The sequence below is a fragment of the Scyliorhinus torazame genome, chromosome 9 (assembly GCF_047496885.1).
Source record: "Scyliorhinus torazame isolate Kashiwa2021f chromosome 9, sScyTor2.1, whole genome shotgun sequence".
In the NCBI taxonomy this organism is placed as follows: Eukaryota; Metazoa; Chordata; class Chondrichthyes; order Carcharhiniformes; family Scyliorhinidae; genus Scyliorhinus; species Scyliorhinus torazame.
The window spans coordinates 44,354,378-44,380,119 of record NC_092715.1 but is presented as its reverse complement, the minus strand read 5'-3'; the positions used below and the strand labels follow the sequence as shown (position 1 = coordinate 44,380,119).

Here is a 25,742-nt window from a genome sequence, read left to right as displayed (position 1 = left end):
AGCTGCCCTGAGTTCCACCCCCCTGATGAGGCCGCGTCTGGCAACCAGCGCCTGGAACAGGGCGGCACGGCTGTGCATGTGCCGATGACAAGTGCGTCGGAGCCTTCCAGCACCTGAGCCTCCAGAGGACACCTGCCAGGGGGATTGAAGGCCACAGGTTGAGGAAAGCAGTTGGCTGCCTCCACCTGTGATGTGCATCCTGGGGGTAGACCTAAATGTAGCAGTAGAGCAAGGAAGGCCAAGCACATCAAGGTTTACTGAAAGCACTGTGTGGGGGGGGGGGGGGGATGGGCGGGGGGGGTGGGGAGTTGCAAGGGTGGGTGGGGTGTAAGGAGTGGAGTGTGCATTGGGGAGGAAGGGGAGGGGGATTGGGGGGGTTGGATGGTGGGATAGTGGGGTGGCACCATCAGGATGGGGCAAGAGTGTACACTTGGACAAGGAACATTAAAATACCCTCAGCACAAACAGTATCATGCCTCTGGTACTTTTGTTCCATGATGTGGGCCGACCACCAATCCCATATTCCATACCCCCAGACATGCACCCCCAGCCCTCCACCTGACCCACCATGCCCACACACACCCAGCCATGGACATGTGTGATCCATCCCCTGGGTGATCGAAGGTTGTCCGCTGCGTTTGTGGTGATGCCTCCCACAGTATTCAAGCACAAGTGTCCATGCATTAAGGCGTTATTGGGATGCTGGGCAATGAGCCCCACATGCCACATGGCCCGCCCACCCACGGGGATCCACTTTGGATGTGTGAAGTGCTCACTTAACCACGACTGCCAATTCCCTATTAGCAATAGTCTTCAGCCGCAAGGTCAGAGGCCTCTGCAGTCTGTGGATGTTGTGGGTGGTCAGTGGGGCAGATAGGCAGGGGCTAGGGTTTCCTGGGGTACGGGAACACATGCTACAGGGGTTGGCATGCCGGATCAATGCACGTCTGCTCCCCTCCCCCACTGGTCTGCAGGGCCACCCCCAGACCTCATACTCCCAGCCCCCCATGGCAGCCCCCCCCCAACTGGGGCTGCACCCCCGGCTGCCCCCACCATCCCACCTGAGCACAGGAGCAGCACGCCCAGTGCCCCCGGGCTCTTAGCCTGTGAATGAAGATAGCTGCTCACCTCCTCAGCTCCCCACAGCAGCCCATCCGCCAGGTTCAGGTTTTTCAAAAAGTGCACTGCTCAGTGCCAGACTGACCACTTGCTGGGGGGGCCACTGAATCGCGGGAGGCCGTTGGATATGGGGTGGCTCTCGTTAATTGTATGGAAATAGGGTTGAGTGGTGACAATTGGTTTCTTGCCCGCGATGGCGAGATCCCAATTTCGCCGACGGGAGCGGGCTGGTTGCATCGTAAACGGTTTGGCACCTTACGCGGTTCTTGTTTGTCGCATCTCCCACTATTCACTGGCCTTATCTCGCTCAAGTGAGATTACAATGAGGCCAGGGAATCGCGCCCTTTGTGTCCACAAGATATGAAAGAGATCATAAACTGTTTAAGTCAAATTTTGCTTGCTGAACCAAAATAAGACTGCTGCAGGCCACATGATTCCCGAATTGCTTATAGTTTCTGGAAATTTCGAACAATAATTACAGGACAAAGCTCATCTTTGTGGATTCTCACACCTCTCATTGTGATGACACATTACAATGAAACCAAAGACCAGCAAATGACCTGTCTGCCCAAGCCAGGACTTATAACTGAGTGAGTCAACAAAACTTGTGACACCTGCAGAGGCACAAAAAGCCACCATCGCCTGAAGTGAATAATAAATTTTGACCAGAGGCATAGAAACTGTTTGCTAGCTTGCAACAGACTCATTATTGGTTAACACCGCATGACCAAAGCTTCTGGTCTTTGGAAAATTTAAATATTACATTTCCAGACTGGCAACTCTGTTTTTATGGAAGATTTCTTTCATTGCCTGATGAACAGACCTAGTCTCTGCGCACCAACCTCATCTTGCTGCATGACAATTAACTTTAAAGGAATTTTGCAACTCCAGTTTCAGCTAGCTGAACGCCTCCCTGAACTGTGACTTCTCCGTGAAGGAACCCTCACTGGGCTCTGACTTTCTGGACTCTGTCAATCATGGAAACTGATGAATGTATTTATGGGTCTTTTTCTATTAAGTTCTTTTAGTTGGAAAAATTCCTCATTCCCATCTTCTTATTGTGTGCTTGTGTGCGTATATGAAGTTGTGACCATTCCCTGGGATTGAAAATATGAATAAACTATACTTCTGGCTTAACCCTAATGTAATGGGCCAGGGTTTGGAGAACCCCAAAGTATATCATGGAGTTCACCTGACCCACAACTTTTAATAGATTGTGGTATGGGGAGCACACGGTCCACTCTACAGCTGTGATACAGCAGAAATGGAAAAGTATTTTTTAAAGCAAAACAATGTTTATTTTATGAACTCAAGTTTAATCTTTTTAAAACATACAGTGAACATCAATTCAAATACAAACCCCAAAGAATACAACACGAAGTAATCCTTAATAACTTCCCAAACAACATCCAGAAGACAAAAGAAACACCTTTTAACAGAAGCACATTAGGTTTTAATTCACTACTGAGAACATTTATAATTCTGAATTCACCAAATGATCAAGAGATAGTCTTTTGATGGCAGAGAGAACAGCAGTACACCTGCTTGGTCTGGCTTCAGCTCCAACACTGAAAATGAAACTAAAACACACCCTGCAGCAAACAGCCTAAAACGAAGGTAAAAAGCTGACAGACAGCCCAGCTCCACCCACTCTCTGACATCACTGCAGTAGTAAACACCCATTTCTTAAAGGTACTCTCACTACAGAAATTTATAAACAGACCCATTTATAAACACCAATTTCTTAAAGGTACTCCCACATGACACTAAAGAGAGTTTGCGGCGTGTCAGTTTAAAAATTGACTTCACAGACCGAGGGGTTTGGGAAACATGCTACAACATATTTCAAAAATTTAAATACCTCCAGTTACGGACAGACGATGGGAAAATAAAAGAGTTCAGGTTTGCCTCTCTCCCCTGTCTGTAACATTCGGTACTGAAATGTTTTGGGTTTGATTCCTAAAGAGCTAGGGGGCGGGATTCTCCGGGCGCCGATGCCAAAATCGCATTTGGCGATCGGCCGGAGAATCAACGTTCGTGCCGAAAGCGGGGGCAGCGCCACTTTCGCAATGCTCTGCCCCACATCGTATGGACGGCCTCAGGACGTTGCCTGAGGTCCTCCCCCCCCCCCCCAATGCTCCGACCTCGACCGGCCATGTTCCCGACGGCGTGGGTCTCTCATGCTATTATTTATCGGGAACTTGGTGTGGCGGCTGCGGACTTAGTCCAACGGCGCCACTGTCGGGGGAGAGCCAGTCCGCGGGCAGGGGGGACGTTTGGCAGGAGCTGGAGCACTGCTGGGGGTTGGTCCGGGGGTTGAGTGCCGGCCAAAGGGGGGGACATTATTTGGCAGGCCGGGTCCGTGCACGACCGACGCCATGTTGCACGGCACGGCCGCTGCAGGCTGCCGCCATGCACATGCACGGCTTTGGACCCGGCAATTCTCTGGCCGTTTCGGCAGCTAGAGCTGGGTGCTCTATGCTGCCTGCCTGCTAGCCCCCCACCAAACAGAGGATCGGTGGCCATTTTGCACCTAATTTTCAGTCGTAAAAAGCCACCGTTCCCACGCCAGCTACATAGCCTGAAAATCGGAGAATCCAGCCCAGGTTCTTCTATTACACACGAGCTGTCAGAAAGTATGGCTTTGTGGACCATGAGATCCACTTTTACGATTCTATTATGCCGTCAGCCTCCCACAATGGATTGAGACTCCACTTCAAATGAGAACTCCTGAGAACTTTCGAGGCCAGGCCACCAGTGACTCCAGTCCTCCAGTCTTATAGTCACAGCTCATTACAAGTATGCCTGCTATTTTTGACACAACTGATACAAGCTTGTGTCCTTACTTTTCCCTGATGCTAACAAGTTCAGCTATGTGAGTCACTTTTCTTAACTTAAGGCCAAGAATCCTGCAGTGACCTCGATTGACATAAGTGTCCGTTTGAAGACACCATACCCAAAGCAGCACATAATCTTCCAAATGTGGCTCCCCCAGTAATCTATATCAGGTTTTGACCTGCAAAATTTCAGCCACCAGAGACATCATAAGTACACAGCTGACTGGAACTTTAAAGTGAATGGTCAATAACCATGCACACCCTCTTGACTTATTTCACATTCACTGCAAGTCACTTATTTTTTATGTGCAGATTTCATCTTGCATAAGTTTTACCTCACAATTGTCTGCATTAATCTGTCAATCCTTAACAATTCCATTTAATCAGCCCAGGTGTCGTTAAATGCTGTTTGTATCCTCAACATTCTCTGCCATCTGGCTATTTATTTTAGCAAAGCAAGCAAAATCTGTATCACAAGACACAGTCACCTCCAGATCATTTACAAACATTGTAATCAATGAATAAATCAGAGGAGTGTCAGTTTATTTTCACATATATTTGACCAAAATTCCAGGCGGGGTCATTTGACAGCAGATCTGGGGACAAGGTGAAATGTCTGCAAACCTCACACACCCTTGATGTGTTCCTACACCATTCCAAATTCCTGGTTGGACAAGGTGTATACAGGAGGGGAGGACATGGCTTGGGGGGGGGGGGGGGGGGGGGAGGACCTAGCAGCATAACCCTGCCAAATGTGAGACCGCAATGCTGTGACAATACGATAAAACATTTTAAAAATAAAATCCCCTGTTTTTTGACATGCAATTGCCATGATCAATCACATTTCTAAAATTAGATTTTAACATTTAAAACTCTTAATCATTCAGAGCTCCACTTAATTACTGTAGCTCCATGAGTCACGTAAATATTATGGCTGCAAGTGCAGGTCAGACACCGCGAATTCTGCGGTGATTAATTTGCCTCCTGATTCCCCAAACCCATCACCTAGAAGTCACGAGTCAGGAAGGTGGTGGAATGCTCTCCCCTCACTTGAATGGGTTCGGCTCCAACAACACTCAACAAGCTTGACATCGGGTCAATCAAGCCCACAAAACCGGCACCCCATTCATCAATGGACAAATTCATTCAGTTCACTGTTGGTGCACAGGGGCACTGGAAGGGGGAGTTAAGAGTCAACCGCATTTGCTGTGGGTCTGGAGTCACATGTAGGCCACAACAGGTAAGGACGGCAGATTTCCTTCCCTAAAGGGCATTAGTGAACCAGATGGGTTTTTACGACAATCGGCAATATTTTCATGGTCATCATTAGGCTTCTAATTCTAGGTTTTTATTGGATTGAAATATCACCACCTGCAGGGGCAAGATTCAAACCTCAGTCCCCGGTGCATTATCCTGGGTTTCTGGTTTATTAGTCCAGTGACAACACCACTATGCCACCCCCCCCCCCCAAAATATTTTGCCATTGCTTCACAGTCGCTGGGTCAAAATCCTGAAACTGCTTCTGTAACAAGTGTGTGTGTGTGTTTGTGTGTACATGTGTGTGTGTCTGCGTGTGTGTGTGTGTGGTTGTGTACCACAAAGTCTGCAGTGGTTCAAGATGGTGGCTCACCACCACCTTCTCAAGGGCAATTAGGGATGAGCAAAACATTTTGGTCTTGCATGAGCGTCACATCCCATGAACAAATCAAAATGAATTCCACCTTTGTACTGCCCTCGAAGAAGAAGCATTAAGTGGAGACTTAGGAGTGAAGAGCTGGGAATTTGGGACCTACAAGGTCGTATGAGATACAATTTTGAATGTTTTCAGAAGAGATTATTGTACTCAGAGTTCTATCAGCTTTCCATATTCTTGTTACAACTTTCACATCTGAACTAGATATTGGGCTAAATTCTCCGCCTCGCGCCACCGGTAGCAGAGTTACAGATGAGGTGGAGAATCCAGCATCGGGGAAAAACTGAAGCGCCAATCCATTTCCGATGCTCCGGTCTCCCGCTGGCATCAGGATTGAGGTCCGTGCCCTGCACCAGTGGGTGGATGCAAATGGGTCACGAAGATCCATTTAAGAATCATGTGGGTGAGTATCACGACTGGTCCTGACAAACATGGCCCTGACACGGTGAACTTCGGAGTGGGCCAAGCGGGTCGAGGTGGCACAGTAGCACAGTGGGAAGCACTGTTGCTTCACAGCGCCAGGGTCCCAGGTTCGATTCCCGGCTCGGGTCACTGTCCGTGCGTGGTCTGCAAGTTCTTCCCATGTCTGTGTGGGTTTCCTCTGGGTGCTCCAGTTTCTTCCCACAAGTCCCGAAAGACGTGCTGTTAGGTAATTTGGACATTCTGGATTCTCCCTCTGTGTATCCGAACAGGCGCCGGAGTGTGGTGACTAGGGGCTTTTCATAGTAACTTCATTGTAGTGTTAATGTAAGCCTACTTGTGACAATAAAGATTATTATTTTAAAAATCTCTTTCAAAGAGTTGCCCCCAAAATCTATGGGAGGACCTTCCTCCCCCCTTCAATTCAAGACCTGCCCCCCCACCCCAACAAGAGGCCCAACACCACCCACCACCAGAGAAAACCCTAAATATAATGACCCTCCCAAGAGACCCCTTATATAAAGAGACCCCAAGAGATGCCCCAAATAAGAGACCCCCAGAGACCCCAGAAATAAAGAGATCCCTCCAGAGACCCTGTAAATAAAAACAGCTCCCCAAAGACCTCCTAAATAAAGGAACTCTCCCAGACGCTCCCTAAATAGAGACCCTTCCAGACGTAAGTGCCATCAGTTTCTAGTTGACCACTTCAAAGTCACTAATCCGTGAAGGGAAATGATTGGAAAGCACTTAATTCTGTTTGAAGTGGTCCAGGAGCTGTCAATCAAAGTGTGATGCTTATAAACAGTGTGGTTAGATCACTTCAAAGTTACTCAACTATTAAGGAAGATGATGGAACAATGCTGACAGCTGGGGTGTGTGGAAATGTCAATCACAGCCTAGTCAAATCAATCTCAAAGAGTAATAAATGAAAGGCTTGCGGATCAGAGATCTGAGGGGGTTTAAACACAGCTGACTGGTTTTCTCTTTCCAGGAATTGACAGGTACTGATTCTTGTGTCTGAGCCAGCCCAGGTGAGTGTTAAAGCAGTGATTGTTTTCACTGCATATGTCTAGACTGCTCTCTACCTTCCAGACTGGGATCTTTCTTCTGCGGGACTTCACAACAGGAGTCACTCTTCTGGGGGGCTTCCTGCCATGAGTTTCTCTTTTGTGGATTAGTACGGGGGTCTCCTTATTGAAGGGGTCTCTGTGGGGGTAACTTTATTTCGGGGGTCCCTACTGGGAGGGAAGGGGATCCGTAACATTCAGGGGTTGGGGGGCTGAATTGCGCTGCGGAAGGGGGGGAATGGTTGAATTGTGTTGTGAGGGAGGGGTGGTAAGCCGCTGGATCTCACGATTGGGCCGCCTGCTCTGGAATCCCTCACAATCCTCGCCATCACTAAATTTGCATGGCTATGGATTGGCAATCGCTTCCCGATTTGTGCTAATCAGGTGTAATTAACCTCTGGTGGGGGTATCTAGTCTCCCAAATGGAGAATCGTGCCCATTTTCTCAGGTTATACATTAATAGTTACAGCTAAGTCAGTGCCGGAAATTTGCTGGTGCCTCGAACCATTTATATGCTCACTTTTCGCTATTTGTACGTTAATGGGAATATTAAGATCCCTGCTCATGGGAAATTAGAGATGGACAATAAATGCCACAACCCAAGAATGATTTTTTTTAGAATCTAAGAAAACACTCACCTTTTATCTCATTAACTATTGATCTCAAGATTTTTGGGAGGAACTCAACATGAAATATAATAAATGGACTCTGTCTGTAGCCGTAGAGGGTCATGCACAAATGGTTAATGTGGGACTGAGTATGGTGCCACTTACACAATGATGCATGACATAACATGACCTAGAGCCACGGTCAATATAGAATCGGAATAAGTTGTTCGTAAAGCTTTGCTGTTAACATGCACTCGACTACAAAGTTAACTTCATTAGCCAACATTTCACGTTCCATGATTGGCAGGTTTTAGGCCAAGTCGGAAGAATGAAATTAAAGGATCGGGATAGTCAAGGAACGGTATTCCCTCTGGGCACTGACTATTCTTTGGAAGGCGGGAAACCTGGGCCAGTCTTGAGGAGAATTTTATCATATTCTCAAATTAGAAAGTTCAGTGCAGGTTGATCTCGCCCGGAGAAAAGATCCCAATAAAACTTACAAATCTTCATACTTTATGGAAAGGAAATAATACTAACTCTTACAGGACAAATATAAGCACTGTGATTGATAGCTACCACAAGTACAATAAGTGTAGAAAATAACCAACCTTAGAAAGAAAAAGCAAACAACGAAGGAGATTAAAATTGATGGACAACTTGATAGTCACAAAATAGAGAACAAATGTGACAGTCAGTCGTCATTATACTTCTCATTTGAATGGTTGTAGGTTGCAATGTGATAGACGAGAAGTGTTGTTGTGAAGATACTACATATATTTTATTTTGAAGACCTGATTGTTGATGGAAAACCTAACAGTTCCAAAATAGAGAAAAAAGCCTTCTCACAAAACTGCCAAGAAAAGCTTGCATTTACTGAGTGCTCTTAACGTGGAAAAACGACCCAAGACTTTCTGTAGGGGTTTATCAGACAAAAATGGGCTCGAGAAGCAGATGTGCGAAGAAGTGAGCCAAAAGCTTTATCAAAGGGATTGGTCTTAAGGAGTAACATGAAAGGTGGAGAATGAGATGCAGAAATGGAGGGAGAGAGGGAAGGAAAACCACAGGATCAGGCCTAGACGGTTGAAGGCACAGCTTTCAATAGTGGGGTAAAGTAAGTTGGGAGGATGGGGTGGTGAGAATGTCCAAAAGGCCGGAGTCAGAGGAATAGAGTGATTTAAGGGGATTTCTAATGCTAGAGATTGGGAGGCCATGGAAGGCTATAAACAAGGGAATATGATTTTTAAATATCCAGAGTTGGTGCCTGGGGACTAAACAGTTCCATGCTGTCCATGTCCAACATGTGACAAATGGAGGATTTTAGGAATATTGGTTTCTAAATATTGGGACAATTTAAGGGATAAATGGCTGGGGTTATAGTGCATTTGACCGCAGAAGTCATGTTTTTACAAAGGATTTTGTTTTGCTTCCAGGAAACAGCAGGTAAAATTGACCAGAGGAATGTGATTTGACTTGGGAGGTCCCTGGGGAGTAAATGTGCTTTTGCAGCCGGCAAAGATCATTTGTTTATCAGCTTTGAGAGATGAGATAATTTCTCAGTAGGGCCCAGGAATGCAAAGAGGCGGTTTAGGAGGAAAGATGCGGTTTAGGAGAAGGCTCCAGGAGAGAGAGTAGTTGAATTCTGAACTGCCTGACCCTGAGTCCACAATTCACCCACAGTAGGATAGTTATAAAAGAGTAATAACATGTAAAGTACAACAATCTTATCTGGGGAAAAGGAAGAAGCAGAAACATGCCAGGTGAACCAGCTTTGTGAAGATATTCAGCCAGAGTCTGAAGGGATTCTAACAGGAGCCAAATCTGTTTTACAAAACGACTATTACTCTATGCCATGCTAAGTTTAAGATAGATTGAGAGCTGTGTGTTTCTTTTCTTGTTGTTTTATGGTAAATTGAGTGCTGGTGTTAAAGGATAATTGTGAACTAATCTTTTTGAGTGTGAAGTTAAAAAGTTTAATGTGGTATTCACAATAAAGTTTTGCTTTAGAAATACCAAATCCCTATTTTTTCATGCAATTACTCTTGGAGCAAATCATTCTTTGTGCACAGTCTTACAAGTGCACTAAAATATTGGGGTTTTGGTCCAGTATCCTGGCCACTGTTGGGATCTGGTCTGGGATCGTAATAAACAAAATAAGAAAGCATGGATTAGAGGAACGTCATTTAAGTCTAGTCCAACCAGTTAATTCTTACAAAATTATTTCTAAAATTTTGCGCTACTTTCCCCTACAAATCCCAGAATGTATGTCGAATTTAAACTAACATTTTATAATACTCTGATCAGTTTAAGTCTTTGGCATATCTACTGTGCCAGCTTTATGAGAATCATCAGATTCTGTACAACCTTTGTTCATTGAAATTGGCAAGAATGTTTACAGATCTCAATCTAATTCTTCCCAGGTATGTTGGCCTTTCATGGATGTAAGTAACACAACAACATCTGTGAGTTTATTCAACGCCTCTGCTATTTTGTTTCAGAGAAGGGAATCCTTCTAATCTTCAATTTGCATGAGACTCATTAATAATATATTCATTGCCTGCGCTGAATGAGACGGTAGCACAGTGGGTAGCACTGTTGCCTCACAGTACCAGGGATCCGGATTAGATTCCCGACTTGGGTCACTGTCTGTGTGGAGTCTGCACGTTCTCCTCGTGTTTGTTTGGGTTTCCTCCGGGTGCTCCGGTTTCCTCCCACAAGTCCCGAAAAACATGGTTGTTAGGTAATTTGGACCTTCTGAATTCTCCCTCTGTGTGCCCAAACAGGCTCCGAATGTGGCGACGAGGGTTTTTTCACAGTAACTTCATTGCAGTGTTAATGTAAGCCTACTTTTGACACTAATAAAGATTGCAATTCTGAAAGGAAACTCAGGGCAGGGTTAAGGAACATTCCTGGTCTTCCCACGTTCCTTTCATGCACCCCATGGAAACCTAAACAACAAAGTTAAAGAGCTTTGGTTGACCTCTTCCAGCCTTGATTCTATTTTTGCAAACGTCCACATCCAGATCTGACAATAGGAACCACTGCCAGTTCACAATGCTCAGTATCCAAGGTTTCCATGCTGAACAATAGAGACCCGATTGAGGAGACATAGAGGCGCTCTGAGCAATGTTATTATCCCCACATGAAGAATGGCTTGTCAGATGAGGTGCTGAAGAGTTCTCACCAGATAGCAACTGCGCCCCAAAATGAATTCCTGTCTTGTGGAGGATAAAAAATGCATTCCTCTTTATAAAGATAAATGAGAACGATCGCAAGAGAAATAGTTCACAGTAAGATAATATTTTTACACTTTTGGTGGGAGATTGCGAATATATTACCTATATTACCAAAAGAATTGCAGCTTAAAAGTAGAATGTTCACTACATTTGAAAAAAGGATGAAAAATGACTGCGCGCTATTGATGACAAAATTCCCATGCTTGTGTGTTCAATGGAAGTTCTGATCTATTTATTTTAAATGTCAAATTCCATTGTCCCACTGATAAACAGGTATTTCACAGAAGCACCTTGGTTACTAATATAGAACAGTATGGTTTTGGCCTTGCTGGGATGCTGCTGGAAGTGCTGCCATTTTGCAGGTGGCTGTACAGTTGAGCAGCTGCAACATTGGCTTGCTTCTGCGGCAGTGCACTGCACAGAAACAAACACAATGCACTCGCTATCAAGCCATCTGTCATTGCAGCTGACAGAACCAGCTGTACGTGAGAACCAATTCCCTCATTATTTTTTGTTTAATAATAACTTTAACAATTTTAAAATGCATCATGCTGTCATGCTGGACGAGGCCCCATCCAGTTTGCATGACAAAAAGCAACTTCAAAAGATTGTTTTTTCATGTTAATACAGGTTTTGTTTTTTGCCAAATGAGTGGCATGCCTTTTCAATTTTGTTTCTTATTTATTCCTCAGTTTCACACAAAACAAAATAAAAAGAGACGATAAATGCACCTCAGTTCATTTTTAATTGAACAACAAATTATCAGGACAATTTTCCTCAGAACTTCTCGTGCTCCCCAAGTGTAACCTTCTTTATGCACATCCACGTGAAGCAGTAGGCTCCATAGCTCAGTGGTTAGAGCATTGGGCTAGTAAACCAGGGGTTGTGAGTTCAATTCTCACTGGGGCCTGTGCTTAAAATTTAGCTGATGATCGCACGTTGGATGGCAAATGGAGTTTTGGTGAGGACACAGAGGGAGTGGAGAAAGTTAGAGAGGTCAGTTAAGTGGGCAACAAGCTGCCGAAAGAGTGGGGATGTGGTGATGTAGTGGTATTGTCACTGGACTAGTGACCTAGAATACTGCAGTGGAGTTCCAGGCTCAAATACCATCACTGCAGAGGGTGGAATTTAAACTCCATAAAAATCTGGAACGAAAAGCCGAGTGATGACCATGAAACCATTGTCAATTGTCTTAAAAACCCATCTGCCATCCTTGCCTGGTCTGGCCTCAGTGTGACTCCAGACCCACAGTAATGTTGTTGACTCTTAACTGCTCCTCATGGGAAAATTGGGCTGGGCAATAAATGCTGGCACAGCCTGCAACACCCTCTGTCTGTGTGGATTTTGTATGTTCGCCCTATGTCTACATGAGTTTCCTCCTGGTGCTCCAGCTTCCTCCCACAGTCCAAAGATGTGAAGGTTAGGTGGATTGGCCATGCTAAATTGCCCCTTCTTGTCTAGGGCTGTGCACGTTAGGTTACGAGGATAGGGCAGGTGTACGGGAGAATGCAAATGGGTAGAGTGCTCATTTGAAGGGTCAGTGCTGACTCGAGAGGCCGAATGGTCTCCTTCCGCACTGTCGAGATTCTATGATTTTGCCACACCTTGGCCAGCTGAATGGGAGGTTCTTCCCCAAAAAGTATCACTATTTTGGTAAACAACAAGTAGCCCTGCCAGCAGGCTTGTCTGTATATGTTGCTAATTGTCAGCATATTTGGAACAAGTGTTTCAGGGTGCATTGTTGTAACACATTTGAAAGGTACCATCACAGACTGCAAGAGCATCATTTCAGTCAGTGGTTTATCAACATCATCTGAAATCACAGGAATCATTCCTTTGCTGGAGTAATCTTAACAGTGCCAAAGATAAAAATATATACATTTGAAGGAGTTTAGTCATTTGTGGTTTCATTTAAAGTGAAAATAGACTTCCTTGTCACATTGACAGAATAATCATACCTTGTTGGTTTCAGCCCTCGTTATTATTTCTCCCACGCACCATTGTAGCTGGGACCAACACTTCAATCCCAAATCAAAATTATGCTATATGGTGCCCTTGAAGCAGGCTAACATGTCTATGCACAATATGTGTACACATGTCTTCTGTAGAAATGTGTTAATAATGAAACTACACAAAGGTTCCAGCTGTGCTGGTTGCTTTATTTTCCACTCTTTCTACTTATGGGTCAATCTAACATAAGTATGCATAATTGCAGTTTAGCTGAAGTTGAATCTTCAGGTGCAGAGGACACAAAAATAGGCGAGACAGGAAGTTGCAATGAGGAAATAAGAACCTTACAAATGGATATAGATAGGTTAGGAGAGTGGGCCAAAATGTGACAGATGGAGTTTAACGTGGATAAGTGTGAGGTCATGCAATTTGGTTGAAAAAAATGGAAAGGCACCTGATGTGTTGGGTAAGCTGGGTCTGCGAGGACTGTGTTTACTGTAGCAGAGAGAGTGACAGGCTTCCAACACTTGAAGAAATGCAACTCTATTTTATTAAACTCTTAACTATTAAACATGCTTGAACTGTGGGTTGACACTATGCTGAGTTGACTGGAGACCTGAGGCTAACCTGACCAGACTATCTTACTACCACATGGTGGATGTTCTAGTTGTTGCTCACAGGCTCTAACTGTCTCAGAGGCTGCATCCCAAGAGAGCGGGAAAACTAGTGCCCCCTGGTTATATAGTGACCGTGTCCTGTCTGGTGATTGGCTGCTGTGTTTTGTATGTTCATTGGTCATCCTTTGTGTCACTCACTGTCTGTCTGTGCACCATCATATACTTCTGTGTATATTATGACAGCACTTTATTATCTAAATGGGGATAGACTTCAGGATGCTCCGATACAGAGGGATCTGGGTGTTCTTGCGTATGAGTTACAGAAAACGAACATGCAGATAATAAGGAAAGCAAATGGAATGTTGACATTTATAGCTAAAGGAATTGAGTATAAAGGTAAGGAAGTGTTGTTGCAACAATACAAGACATTGGTAAGACTGCACCTGGCACAGTTTTGATCCCCTTATTTGAGGAAAGATAGAGTGACATTGGAGGCAGTTCAGAGGAGGTTCACTGGATTGATTCCAGAGATGCGGGGTTTGTCGTATGAGGAGATATTGAACAGTTTAGGCCTATACTCTTTAGAGTTTAGAAGAAAGAGGGAGATCAAATCGAGGTATACAAGATGCTAAAATGTATGGATAAAGTAGACGTCGAGCAGACGCTTCCTCTGGTGGGGCATTCTAAAATGAGAGGTCACAATCTTAGAATAGGAGGGAGCAAATTTAAAACAGATTTGAGGAGAAACTACTTCACCCAAAGCGTTGTGAATCTGTGGAATTCGCTATCCCAGAGTGCGGTGGATGCAGGGACAGTGAGTAAATTTAAGGAGGAGTTAGACAGATTTTTAATTGGTAATGGATTGAAGGGTTATGGAGAACGGGCAGGACAAAGAACACCAACGAACAAAGAAATGTACAGCACAGGAACAGGCCCTTCAAGCCCGTGCCGACCATGCTGCCCGACTAAACTACAATCTTCTACACTTCCTGGGTACGTATCCCTCTATTCCCATCCTATTCATGTATTTGTCAAGATGCCCCTTAAATGTCACTATCGTCCCTGCTTCCGCCACCTCCTCCGGTAGCGAGCTCCAGGCACCCACTACCCTCTGTGTAAAAAACTTGCCTCGTACATCTACTCTAAACCTTGCCCCTCTCACCGTAAACATATGCCCCCTAGTAATTGACCCCTCTTCCCCGGGGAAAAGCCTCTGACTATCCACTCTGTCTATGCCCCTCATAATTTTGTAGACCTCTATCAGGTCGCCCCTCAACCTCCTTCGTTCCAGTGAGAACAAAACGGTGGAGTTAAGGCCAGGATGGGATCAGCCATGATCACATTGAGGGCACTTAGGCTCGGGAGGCTAAATTGCCTACTCCTGCTCCTAGGTCATATGTTCTAGAGAGGAGATGCTCTGGCTGATTTTACAATCCAGCTCTTTGTCTGTACCATTGTAGGTCACAGATGAGGGATATATCAGCCACGATAGAATGGTGGAGCAGACGAGCTGGGTCGAATGGCCTACTTCTGCTCCTATATCTTATTAACTTATGAAGGTGAAGCAGCGTTCCCTGATGGGAGATTGAATTGGATTAATGCACATAGACAGGATTCAGTTCCCAAGCACACCAACTTTCAATTATATAGCATCGTTAAACGAGTAGACATTGTGATGCTGAACTATGTGAGCAGATGACCAAACGTTTGATCAAAAAGACTCCACCAACAGATAGCTTTAACTCTGCAATAAAATTCTCCAACAGGTAGATACACAACCAAACCTGGGTGATTCAGCTTAAAACAATTTCAATGGGGATTCTGCATTTAGCTGGTAACATCCAAGTAAACAGGGTTCTTGAATTTCAGAGGAGGAATCTTTGGTATTGCAACAAAATTATTATTATTAAAAGAGTTATAGTTTACAAAGCATCTGTTTGTCCAACCCTGGAGTATGCAAGGTGTGTGGGCGACCCTTATGTAGCGAGAAATATAAATAAGAGCAAAATGATCAAAGAACAAAGAACAATACAGCATAGGAACAGGCTATTCGCCCCTCCAAGCCTGTACCGGTCATGATTCCACCCTTGGCCAAAACCTTCAGCACTTCCTTGTGCCATATCCCTCTATACCCATCCTATCCATGTACTTGTCGAGATGCCTTTTGAATGCTGTTAATGTATCTGCTACCAAGGCAGCAAGGTGGCACAGTGTTTATTACAGCTACCTCACGGTGCCAAGGTCTCAGGTTCGATCCCGGCCTTGGGTCACTGTCTGTGTGGAGTTTGCACATTCTCCCTGTGTTTGCGTGGGTTTCTCCCCCACAACCCAAAGATGACGAATGTGATATAAAATAGTTACTTTAGAGATATTAGTTAATGTAATGTAGAAATAAGCCACTTTGATTCTGGCAGATAGAGACAAAGGGATTGAGACCGCATGGAAAAAGCAGGAAGAGGTGTATCTATGAGAGTGATGCTGCATTGATAGGGGCCAGAGAAAGGGATTGGAAGTGAGCCAATCAGAATAGATCAAACAGGTCAGGAGGGATATAGGCTGACCTATGGGCGTCGAGTATGTGAAACTTGACACCATTTGAATTGATTTGCAGAGATCCCTTTGTCTCTTTGTTCATTCGCTTTCTGGAGTGTAGGAGACTGGATGTCTCTTATGTTTCTGTAAGATGAATCAAGCTTGCAAGCTAAATAAATAACTTCTTTTTACGTGCAAATCCATCTCAACTTTTATTGAGGCCAGACTGACGGAGAAAGAAATTTGGGAATCAACAAGATGTGCAGGGTAGGTGGATTGGCCACGTTAAATTGCCCCTTAATTGGTAAAAATGAATTGGGTACTCAAATTTTTTTTAAAATGTATCTGCTTCCACAACCTCCCCTGGTAAACGCGTTCCAGGCATTCAACACCCTCTGTGTAAAAAACCTGCCTTGCACATCTCTAAACTTTACCACATGTACCCTAAACCTATGCATCCTGGTGACTGACCCCTCCACCTTGGGAAAGAGTGCCTGCCCATCCCGCTCTGTCCATGCACCTCATAAGCTTGTAGACCTCTATCAGGTCATCCCTCAATCTCCGTCTTTCTAATGAAAACTGTCCGAGTCTATTCCGCCTCTCCACATAACTAACACCCTCCAGACCAGGCAACATCCTGGGAAACCTCTGCTGCACCATCTCCAAAGCCTCCACATCCTTCTGGTAGTGTGGTGACCAGAATTGTTTGCAATATTCCAACTGCGGCTTTACCAAGGTTCTGTACAACTGGTAGCATGACTTGCCAGTTTTTATACTCGTTGCCCCACCCACTGAAGGCAAGCATTCTGTATGCTTTCTTGACTACCTTGCCCACTTGTGTTGCCACTTTCAAAGATCTGTGGACCTGCACGCCCATATCTTTCTGACTTTCTATATTTCTAAGAGTTTTGCTTATGTTAGACCTATCAAAATGCAATACCTCATATTTGTCTGGATTAAACTCCATTTGCCTTTTCTCTGCCCAAGTCTCCAACCTATCTATGTCCTTCTGAATCCTCTGACAATCCTCAACACTATCTGCCACTCCACCAACCTTGGTGTCATCCGCAAACTTACTAATCAGACCAGCTACATTTTCCTCCACATCGTTTATGTATACTACAAACAGCAGAGGTCCCAGCACCAATCCCTGTGGAGCACCACTAGTCACAACCTTCTGTTCCGAAAACCATCCTTCTACTGCTACTGCTACCCTTTGCCTTCTGTGACCGAGCCTGTACTGTATCTCGCCACCTCACCTCTGATTCCGTGTGACTTCACCTTTTGTACCAGTTTGCCAAAAGGCACCTTGTCAAGGGCTTTACTGAAGTCCATCCACTGCCCTCCCCTCATCAATCATCTTTGTCATCTCTTCAAAAATCTCGATCAAGTTAGTGAGGCACGAACTCCCCTTCTCAAAACCATGCTGTCTATTGCTAATGAATCCATTTGTTTCCAAATGGGCATAAATCCTGTCGCTGAGAATTCTCTACAATAATTTACCTTCTACCGACGTGAGGCTCACCGGCCTATAGTTTTCTGGATTATCCCTGCTATCTTTCTTAAACAGCGGTACCACATTAACTATTCTGCAGTCCTCTGGGATCTCACCTATAGCCAATGAGAATGCAAAGATGTCAGTTAAGGCCCCGGCAATTTTCCCCCTTGCTTGCTTCAGTATTCTGGGTCAGGAGACATATCTACCTGAATGTCTTTTAAAACACCCAATACCTCCTCTGTTTTGATGTCAACATGACCCGACTGTCCACACACCGCTACCCAAGAACCATCTTCCACAACGTCCTTTTCTTTGGTGAACACTGATGCAAAGCACTCATTTTGTACCTCGCCTATTTCCTCTGGCTCAACACATAGATTTTTTTTAAATTTAGAGTATCCAATTATTTTTCTTTCCAATGAAGGGGCAATTTAGCCTGGCCATTCCACTTAGCCTGCACATCTTTGAGTTGTGGAGGTGAGACCCATGCAAACACGGGGAGAATTTGCGAACTCCACACGGACAGTGACCCAGGCCAGAACCCAGGTCCTCAGTGCTTTGAGGCAGCAGTGCTAACCATTTCGCCAAGACCCTAGGGATTTACCGGCCTTCAATCCCATCAATTTCCCCAACACTATTTCCCTACTAATACTAATTTCCTTCAGTTCCTCCCTCTCACACAATGCTGTGTACCCCAACATTTTTGGTACTTTATTTGTGCCCTGCTTTGTATGTATTCAGTTAGTCAGCTATTTCTTTGTTCCCCATTATAAATTCCCCTGTTTCTGATAGTAAAGGAACAACATTTGTCTTCACCAATCTTTTCTCTTCACCTACCTATGCAAGCATTTACAGACAGTTTTTATGTTTTGTTGCAAGCTTACTCTTGTACTCTATTTCCCCCTTCTTAATCAAACCCTTTGTCGTCCCTCCTTTGCTGAATTCTAAACTGCTCCCAATCCTCAGGAATGATTTTTTTTTCTGGTCAATTTGTATACCTCTTTCTTAGATCTAATACTATCTCTAATTTCCCTTGTCAACTATGGTTTGGCCACATTACTTTTTTCCTCAGACAGGAATGAACAATTGTTGCAGTTCACCCATGCATTCCAGCTCTGACTGACAGTTGATCACTGCATCAAAAGCGGTTAAGTGCTTTCTGATGAGAAAAAGAGAAAGTGAAAGCACCTGGATGTTTCCAAACATTGTAGTTAGCTTCACAGCAGGGTGCTTGAGATGCATTCAAGCATGAAGGGAAATGAAAATAAACAATCCAGGCACCTTGCTGTCTGGAAGCTATTACCTTGTCAATTACAACCTAGTAAATGCTATTTATGTTTGAAAGTGAATAGAAGTCACACAGATCAAAGGATCTGAGGGGGTTTAATGCCTTGTGGTGTGTTTTGATGTAGCAGCTGCTGTTTTCAACAATTCTGTCTGAGACAGCAGGTGTAAGGGGCAGGTAAGTAAAAAGCAATAATTTTTCACTGTCTTTACCGGGTTTGATCTTTAGTTTACATGCTGACTGATGTGGGGAGGGTCTCTGAGACAGAGGTTGGTCTTTGATGGGAGGCTCCTAGATGTGGAAGGTTCTCTGATATTGGCGGGTCTCAGATATGGACATCTCTGATATGGGGGAAGCTCTGATATGGGGTGCTCTGATATGGCAGTCTCATGGGAGGGTCTGATGGGGCGATTTAATGGTGGGTTTGATGGAGGGTTTGATTGGGTTATCTGATGGGGGGTCTGATTGGGGTCTCTGATGGGGAGTCTGATGGGGTGGGGTGAGCACTGTTTGCATTGTTGGAGGCAGGAGGCCTCTGCTGGATTTTGGGGGCATCTATGTTAAATACATACCCCCTTGATCTGCCACAAGGTCCAGCGCATCAGGGCCATGCTTAAAAATACTTGTACCAATCCACGCTTAGTGTAGCTCCACTTTATTTTAAGACAGAGGAAGTGGACAGGAGACTCATTTGGGTGACAAGGAGCACTTAAAGTTCAAGTGGAAATGGGTGGGGCAGATCTTTTTCGCTTTGTTTTTGACCAGCAGCAGGGGAGTATCAACTTTGGTCAAAAAATGTTCCCTTCAAAATGGAGAATTGTGTAAAGGATAAGAGGGGAGGGATGGGTAGACATGTGATTATTAAGGAGCTTGTATATGGAGCATCTGTCTCAATAATGAATGTTAGTGGCCCTTCAAATCACTCCCCGGAGTTTTTCCTTAATTCTTCATGGACCTTGCAGAACTGGCTTCGACAAATAATTTTGTGGCGGGGTCTTTGATTGTTATTTGGATCCCTTGATGAATAATCTCCAAATAACCACAATTCCCCCGAGGCGACAGGCAAGGGTATTGTCAAGGGCATCTGTATGTGATAAGGTGGGATGCCTAGATGTGTGGAAAATTTTCTATTCGCCCCCCCTCCCACATGCCGGGTGGGAGAATCGCCGGGGCGCCGCGCGAATCGTGCCACGCCGCCCCGATCCCCGCAAGCGATTCTCCCACCCCCCGGAAACCAGCGGCGCGTGATTCGCACCAGTCGCTCGAAGAACCGGCGAGTGGCAATTCTCCGGCCGGATGGGCCGAGCGGCCACTACGACACAAAAGGTTCCCACCGGCGCCGTCCACCCCTGGTCGCTGCCGGCGAGAACTCTGTGGGAACGCTGTGGGGGGGGGGAGCGGCCTATGGGGGGGCTCCTTCACCGGGGTGGCCTCTGATGGGGTCTGGCCCGCGATTGGGGCCCACCGATTGGCGGGCCGGCCTCTCCCCCCCCCCGGGCCTAACTCCTTCTGCGCGCGGCCCCAGAACACCGGCTCCATGTTGGTGAGGGGCCGGCGTGCATAAGACGTTCCCCACGCATGCGCAGGATGGCGCGGCCCAACTGCGCATGCGCAGGATTGGGCTGCCCGAACTGCGCATGCGCGGGTTAGCGCGGCGCCCATTTGGCACCGCGTAAGGATGCTGGAGCGGCATGAATCACTCCAGGGCCGTGCTGGCTCCCTGTGGGTACCAGAATAGGTCGTGTCCGGGCCCTGTTTGCGCCGTCGTGAAACGCGACGGCGTTCACGATGGCGCGAACACTTGGCCTCAATATCGGAGAATCGCCCCCTACATCTTCAAGATAAATAATTCATAATTTTCTTAGCACGTCATCTTCATTAAGGGCAGCACGGTAGCACAGTGATCAGCACAGTTGCTTCACAGCTCCAGGGTCCCAGGCTCGATTCACAACTTGGGTCACTGTCTTTGCGGAGTCTGCACGTTCTCCCCGTGTGTGCGTGGGTTTCCTCCGGGTGCTCCGGTTTCCTCCCACAGTCCAAAGATGTGCAGGTTAGGTTGATTGGCCATTCGAAATTGCCCTTAGTGTCCAAAAAAGTTTAGTTCGGGTTACTGGGTTACGGTGATTGGGGGAGGCGTGGGCTTTGGTCGGGTGCTCTTTCCAAGAGCCGGTGCAGACTCGATGGGCCAAATGGCCTCCTTCCGCACTATAAATTCTATGTAAATTCAATGATCGATATCATTCCAGAACTGATTATTTACTCCACGCCTAGAAAAATCCTACATTTGGTACCCTCCTGTTCCATAGGTAGCATCATGATCTCTGACATACTCCTGTCTCCCTTGTGTTTTGATTTGAGGGCTTGACCCCGCAATCTAGGTCATGGAGCTTTGAGCACAGTAAGGAGTCTTACAATACCAGGTTAAAGTCCAACAGGTTTGTTTTGAATCACCAGCTTTCGGAGCTCCTCAGGTGCATCACGAGGAAGGAGCAGTGCTTCGAAAGCTAGTGATTCCAAAAAAAACCTGTTGGACCTTAACCTGGTGTTGTAAGACTTCTTACTGTGCTCATTCCAGTCCAATGCCGGCATCTCCACATCATGGAGTTTTCATACATCTGTGCTTTGGCATAAATCCTTTATTACGCATTTTAAGAAAGTGTTTTGAGCTTTTTTAACTCAGTCAATTCCCTTTCTGATGTGACCCCCTCTATTTTGTGGGAAACCTGCAAGGCCTGTGCTTGGGGGCTGGTTATGTCTTACACAGCGATCAAAAGGTGCAGAATGCTGGAAAGCCTACACTGGTTGGAGGCTAGATTGGCTGAAGAGTATGGAAGGAATCCTCACCAGTATTTGTTGAGGGAGGTTAATGAAGCTGAGATGCCTCTTGATTCTTTGCTGATCCAACAGGCCGAAAGAAGTCTAATGTTTGTGATGTATAAATTGTATGAGTTTGGGAACAAGCCGAGTAAATATTTAGCCGTTTTGATTAAGGAGAGGGCTGATGCTCGGGCTATCCCCTCTGTACATGATTCTAGGGGTAACGGGCTAATTAAAACCAAAGACATTAGTGGGAATTTCAGAATTTGTATGCTGAACTGTATAGGTTGGGCCAGACTGGAAATGTATTGACGTATATGGAGCACTTTGTCTCTGCTTTTGCGCTTACTATGACTTTGAAGGATCAACGATTGGTCCTTCATGCTCCTATTTCAAAAAGAGAGGTAGGTGGCTATGGCCATGAGGGAGCTCCAACCGTGCAAAGCCCCTGGGCCAGAAGGCTTTGGTTGTGGGTTTTACAGGGAATTGAAGGACCTGTTGACAGATCCGTTATACGATATGTACTGTCATTCGAAGCCGGTCAATTACCACTGATGCTCCAGGAAGCGAATATTTCCCTGATTTTAAAGACAAGCAAGACCCCGGAGGAATGAGCTTCCAAAAGGCCAATTTCACTTCTGAACGTTGATTTGAAATTCTTGTCCAAGGTGTTGGCACGACGTTTAGAGGGAATTCGACCATTGACCATTCAGGTTCATAAAAGGTTAGTTTTCTAGCAGTAATGTCAGAATGTGATGCATGTTTTCCAAAATTGGGCGTTGGATGGGTTGGATTTCCATAGGTACAGATAAATCTTTTAATAGGATGGAATGGAATTACTTGGTTTACACACACGTTGCTGTTTGCATTGGTTATGGAGCCTCTAGTGGAGGCAAAATCCTCTGATATTTGGGCTGCGCTGTTGGGGGGAAGCAGCACAAGATCACGCTTTATGCTGATGATATGCTGCTGTTTGTATCGAAGTCGGACCTTTCAGTTCCTGCTATTATCAATGTGGTAGAGTTCACACACTCCAGTTATAAGATTAACTTTACAGAGTCTGAAGCTATGCCACAGGGAGGGTTGAGAGGTAGACCACCTTGCTAATTTCATGTCTTGATGGTCCCCGCCAGGGTTTACTTATCTGTGCACTGTAATAACTCCCTTTTTCAAATAACTATACGGGGCTAATTTCCCTCAGTTCATTTTGCCTGTTAGGTGGGACCTCACTCATTGGTCCTCCCTGCCAGTCTCATGGCTGGGTAGGATTGCATTGATTAAGATGAATGTTTTGCCGAGACTGTTGTATCCCTTGCAGATGTTGCCAATCTTACTCTCTGATAAGGTTCTTGAAGTAGTTCAATGGAATGATCAGTTTGATAATATGGCATAATAAAAAGAAGCCTTGTTTGAAGTTCATCAAGTTGCAGCACTAAGGTTCTGAGGGGTTGTCGGGCATCCAGAATATGAGATTATATCAATTAGCCTCTCATTTTAGGTTTATAAAAGACTGGGTTGGAAAGGATCCTACCCCTGTTTGGCTCAATATTGAAGCAGATCAGTCGCTATATCCTTTGGGTAAGGAAGAAATTTGTCATGGTTTGGAATCAGCACCAATTGCTGGATATTCTGTTCTGCTTCACTGCCAGACTCATTCGAACCAGAATTCATGAAAATGAAAAATGAACATCGCTTATTGTCACAAGTAGGCTTCAATGAAGTTACTGCCACATTCCTGCGCCTGTTCGGGGAGGCCGGTACGGGAATTGAACCCGTGCTGCTGGCCTTGTTCTGTCGTACAAGCCAGCTGTTTAGTCCACTGTGCTAAACCAGCCCCTAATTCACCAGCAATATTCCCAGGAATGCCACAAAATTGATGGATTTGAGCTGCGACAATAAATTAATCTCACTGCAGATAATTTGGACAGGTAATTCATGCTGTAAGAATCCTGCTAATTATAGAGTTTAAGATCTTGACATAAAAGTCAACCTCTGAGACCCAAAACGGGAACAATTGAAACCATGCATGTAGCAAACAGATTCTACAGATTTTTAACATTTTAAATCTTTTTTAAAAATGTATCTTTCGTCACTCTATCTCTTTTATTTCTCACTTAATCCAATAATTAGTCCTCTTTCTGTAACTAATTTGACTCCAATTCAACCTATTTCCTTCAGTTTGTGCTGGTTCTTTCTCAATCTTAAGTTTCATTGATTAAGACCATTAGACCCAATGTTCATATGGTCGCAAATATTCTGTTGACTTTGCTATTAAAACTATAGAAATTTATAGTTGCGGGTGGCACGGTGGCACAGTGGTTAGCACTGCTGCCTCATGGCACTAAGGACCCGGGTTCGATCTTGGCTGTGTGGCATTTGCACATTCTCCTCGTATCTGCGTGGGAGTCGCCCCCAAAGATGTGCACGGTAGATGGATTGGCCACTCGAAATTGCCCCTTAATTTAAAAAAGAATTTATCGTAGTGAAGAAGGCTGCTTGTGACTTTGCTGCTCTTTGCAAGACCAGTCTTGCTTCTTTCCACATCCCAGCTTTCTGGTGATAACCTTTTAAAATGATTTATGGAATCAGCTTCTGTCACCCTTTCAGTGAGAGCATTACAGATCCTGACTGCTTCTTAAATGAAGTAAATATAACCCCATCCCTTCTCTAGACCTTTGGTCAATCATCTTAAATCAATTAACTCGAGTTATTGATCCACTCACTAGAGGGAACATCGATTTTACCTGCTCTATCGAAATTCTTGATCTGGTGACTCCTTAAACTTCACCGTTCCAAAGAGAACAGCTCTAACTTTTCCAACCTCGGCTCACTCCCCCACCCTATCCCCATAACCCCACCCAACATTTTGACACTAAGGGACAATTTAGCATGGCCAATCCACCTCACCTGCACATCTTTGGACTGTGAGAGGAAACCGGAGCACCCGGAAGAAACCCACGCAGACACGGGGAGAATGTGCAGAGCTCATTTTGCATCCGAACCACCACCTTTCTCTTAATTCTATGGGCTTCCATCATGAGCTTCCTCTCTGGCATTTTGTCCAATGTTTTCCGAAAACCCTTTTATGCAACTTTTATCCGCCACACTCCTTGATCAATGTTTTTCTGCTACCTCATCAAATAATTCAATCAACTTAGTTTAACTTGTTGGCTCTTCTTGACTTAACCTATGCCTTTCCAAATGAATGTTTATTTTCTCCCTGATAATGGCTTCAAATAAACACTATTGATGTTAAGCTGAGTAGACTGCAGTTTCCTGATTTATCCTTCTCCCCTTTTTAAAATAAGGGCAAAACATACTCCTTTAACCAATGAGCACTGAAAGATTGTGACCAATGCCTCTGCTATTTCTATGTATGCTTCTTTCAGCAACCCGAAGTGCATCCATTCAGTCCAGATGACTTACCAACATTCAACAATGATGATCTTTTTAATACATCTTTTCTACCTATTATTCGTCTGTCAATAACTTCAGATCCATATATTAATGTAACTTTCACATCGTCTGCTTTCTTTATGACATTAGGTGTGAAACTGCCATTTAATATTTTAGCATTAACATAATCATATTCCTTTGGGTTCTTATTAGGCATTTTCCCTAACTCATCTCTGACACTTTATGCATTTACAATGTGTTTTAAAGTTCAATTTAATGACACCAGCTAAACTTGTCTCAGAATCTTCCTTTGCCTTTGATTTAACTTTTTTCAATTCTCTCTGCACTTTCCTTGCTCTTCTTTGGTTTTTAACTGAAATGTACTCCTGCTATTTGTCATTAGCCTTCTTTTTCTGTTTTACTTTCATTTTCTTTGTTCTTTTTTTTCTTCGTTCAGGGAATGTGGGCGTCGCCGGCTGGGTCAGTATTTGTTGTCCATCCCTAATTACCCTTGAACTGAGTGACATTCAAGAGTCATCATCATTGCTGTGGTTCTGGAGTCACATGTAGGCCAGACCAGATAAGGACGGCAGATTTCATTCCCTGAAGAACATTAGTGAACCAAATGGGTTTTGTGACAAGCGGCAATGGTTTCATGGTCATCATTAGA

General features: G+C 44.9%; 1 protein-coding gene and 1 non-coding gene across 23 annotated transcripts in view; one reads left to right on the top strand and one right to left on the bottom strand.

Moving 5' to 3' along the window:
- The window catches only part of LOC140429166 (teneurin-3), a 3,593,949-nt gene that overhangs the window by 3,044,035 nt on the left and 524,172 nt on the right, over positions 1-25,742 (bottom strand). The gene's annotated exons all lie outside the window — the stretch shown is intronic.
- Positions 11,815-11,887, top strand: trnat-agu (transfer RNA threonine (anticodon AGU)). The gene has a single exon. It is a non-coding gene; the product is annotated as a tRNA-Thr (tRNA).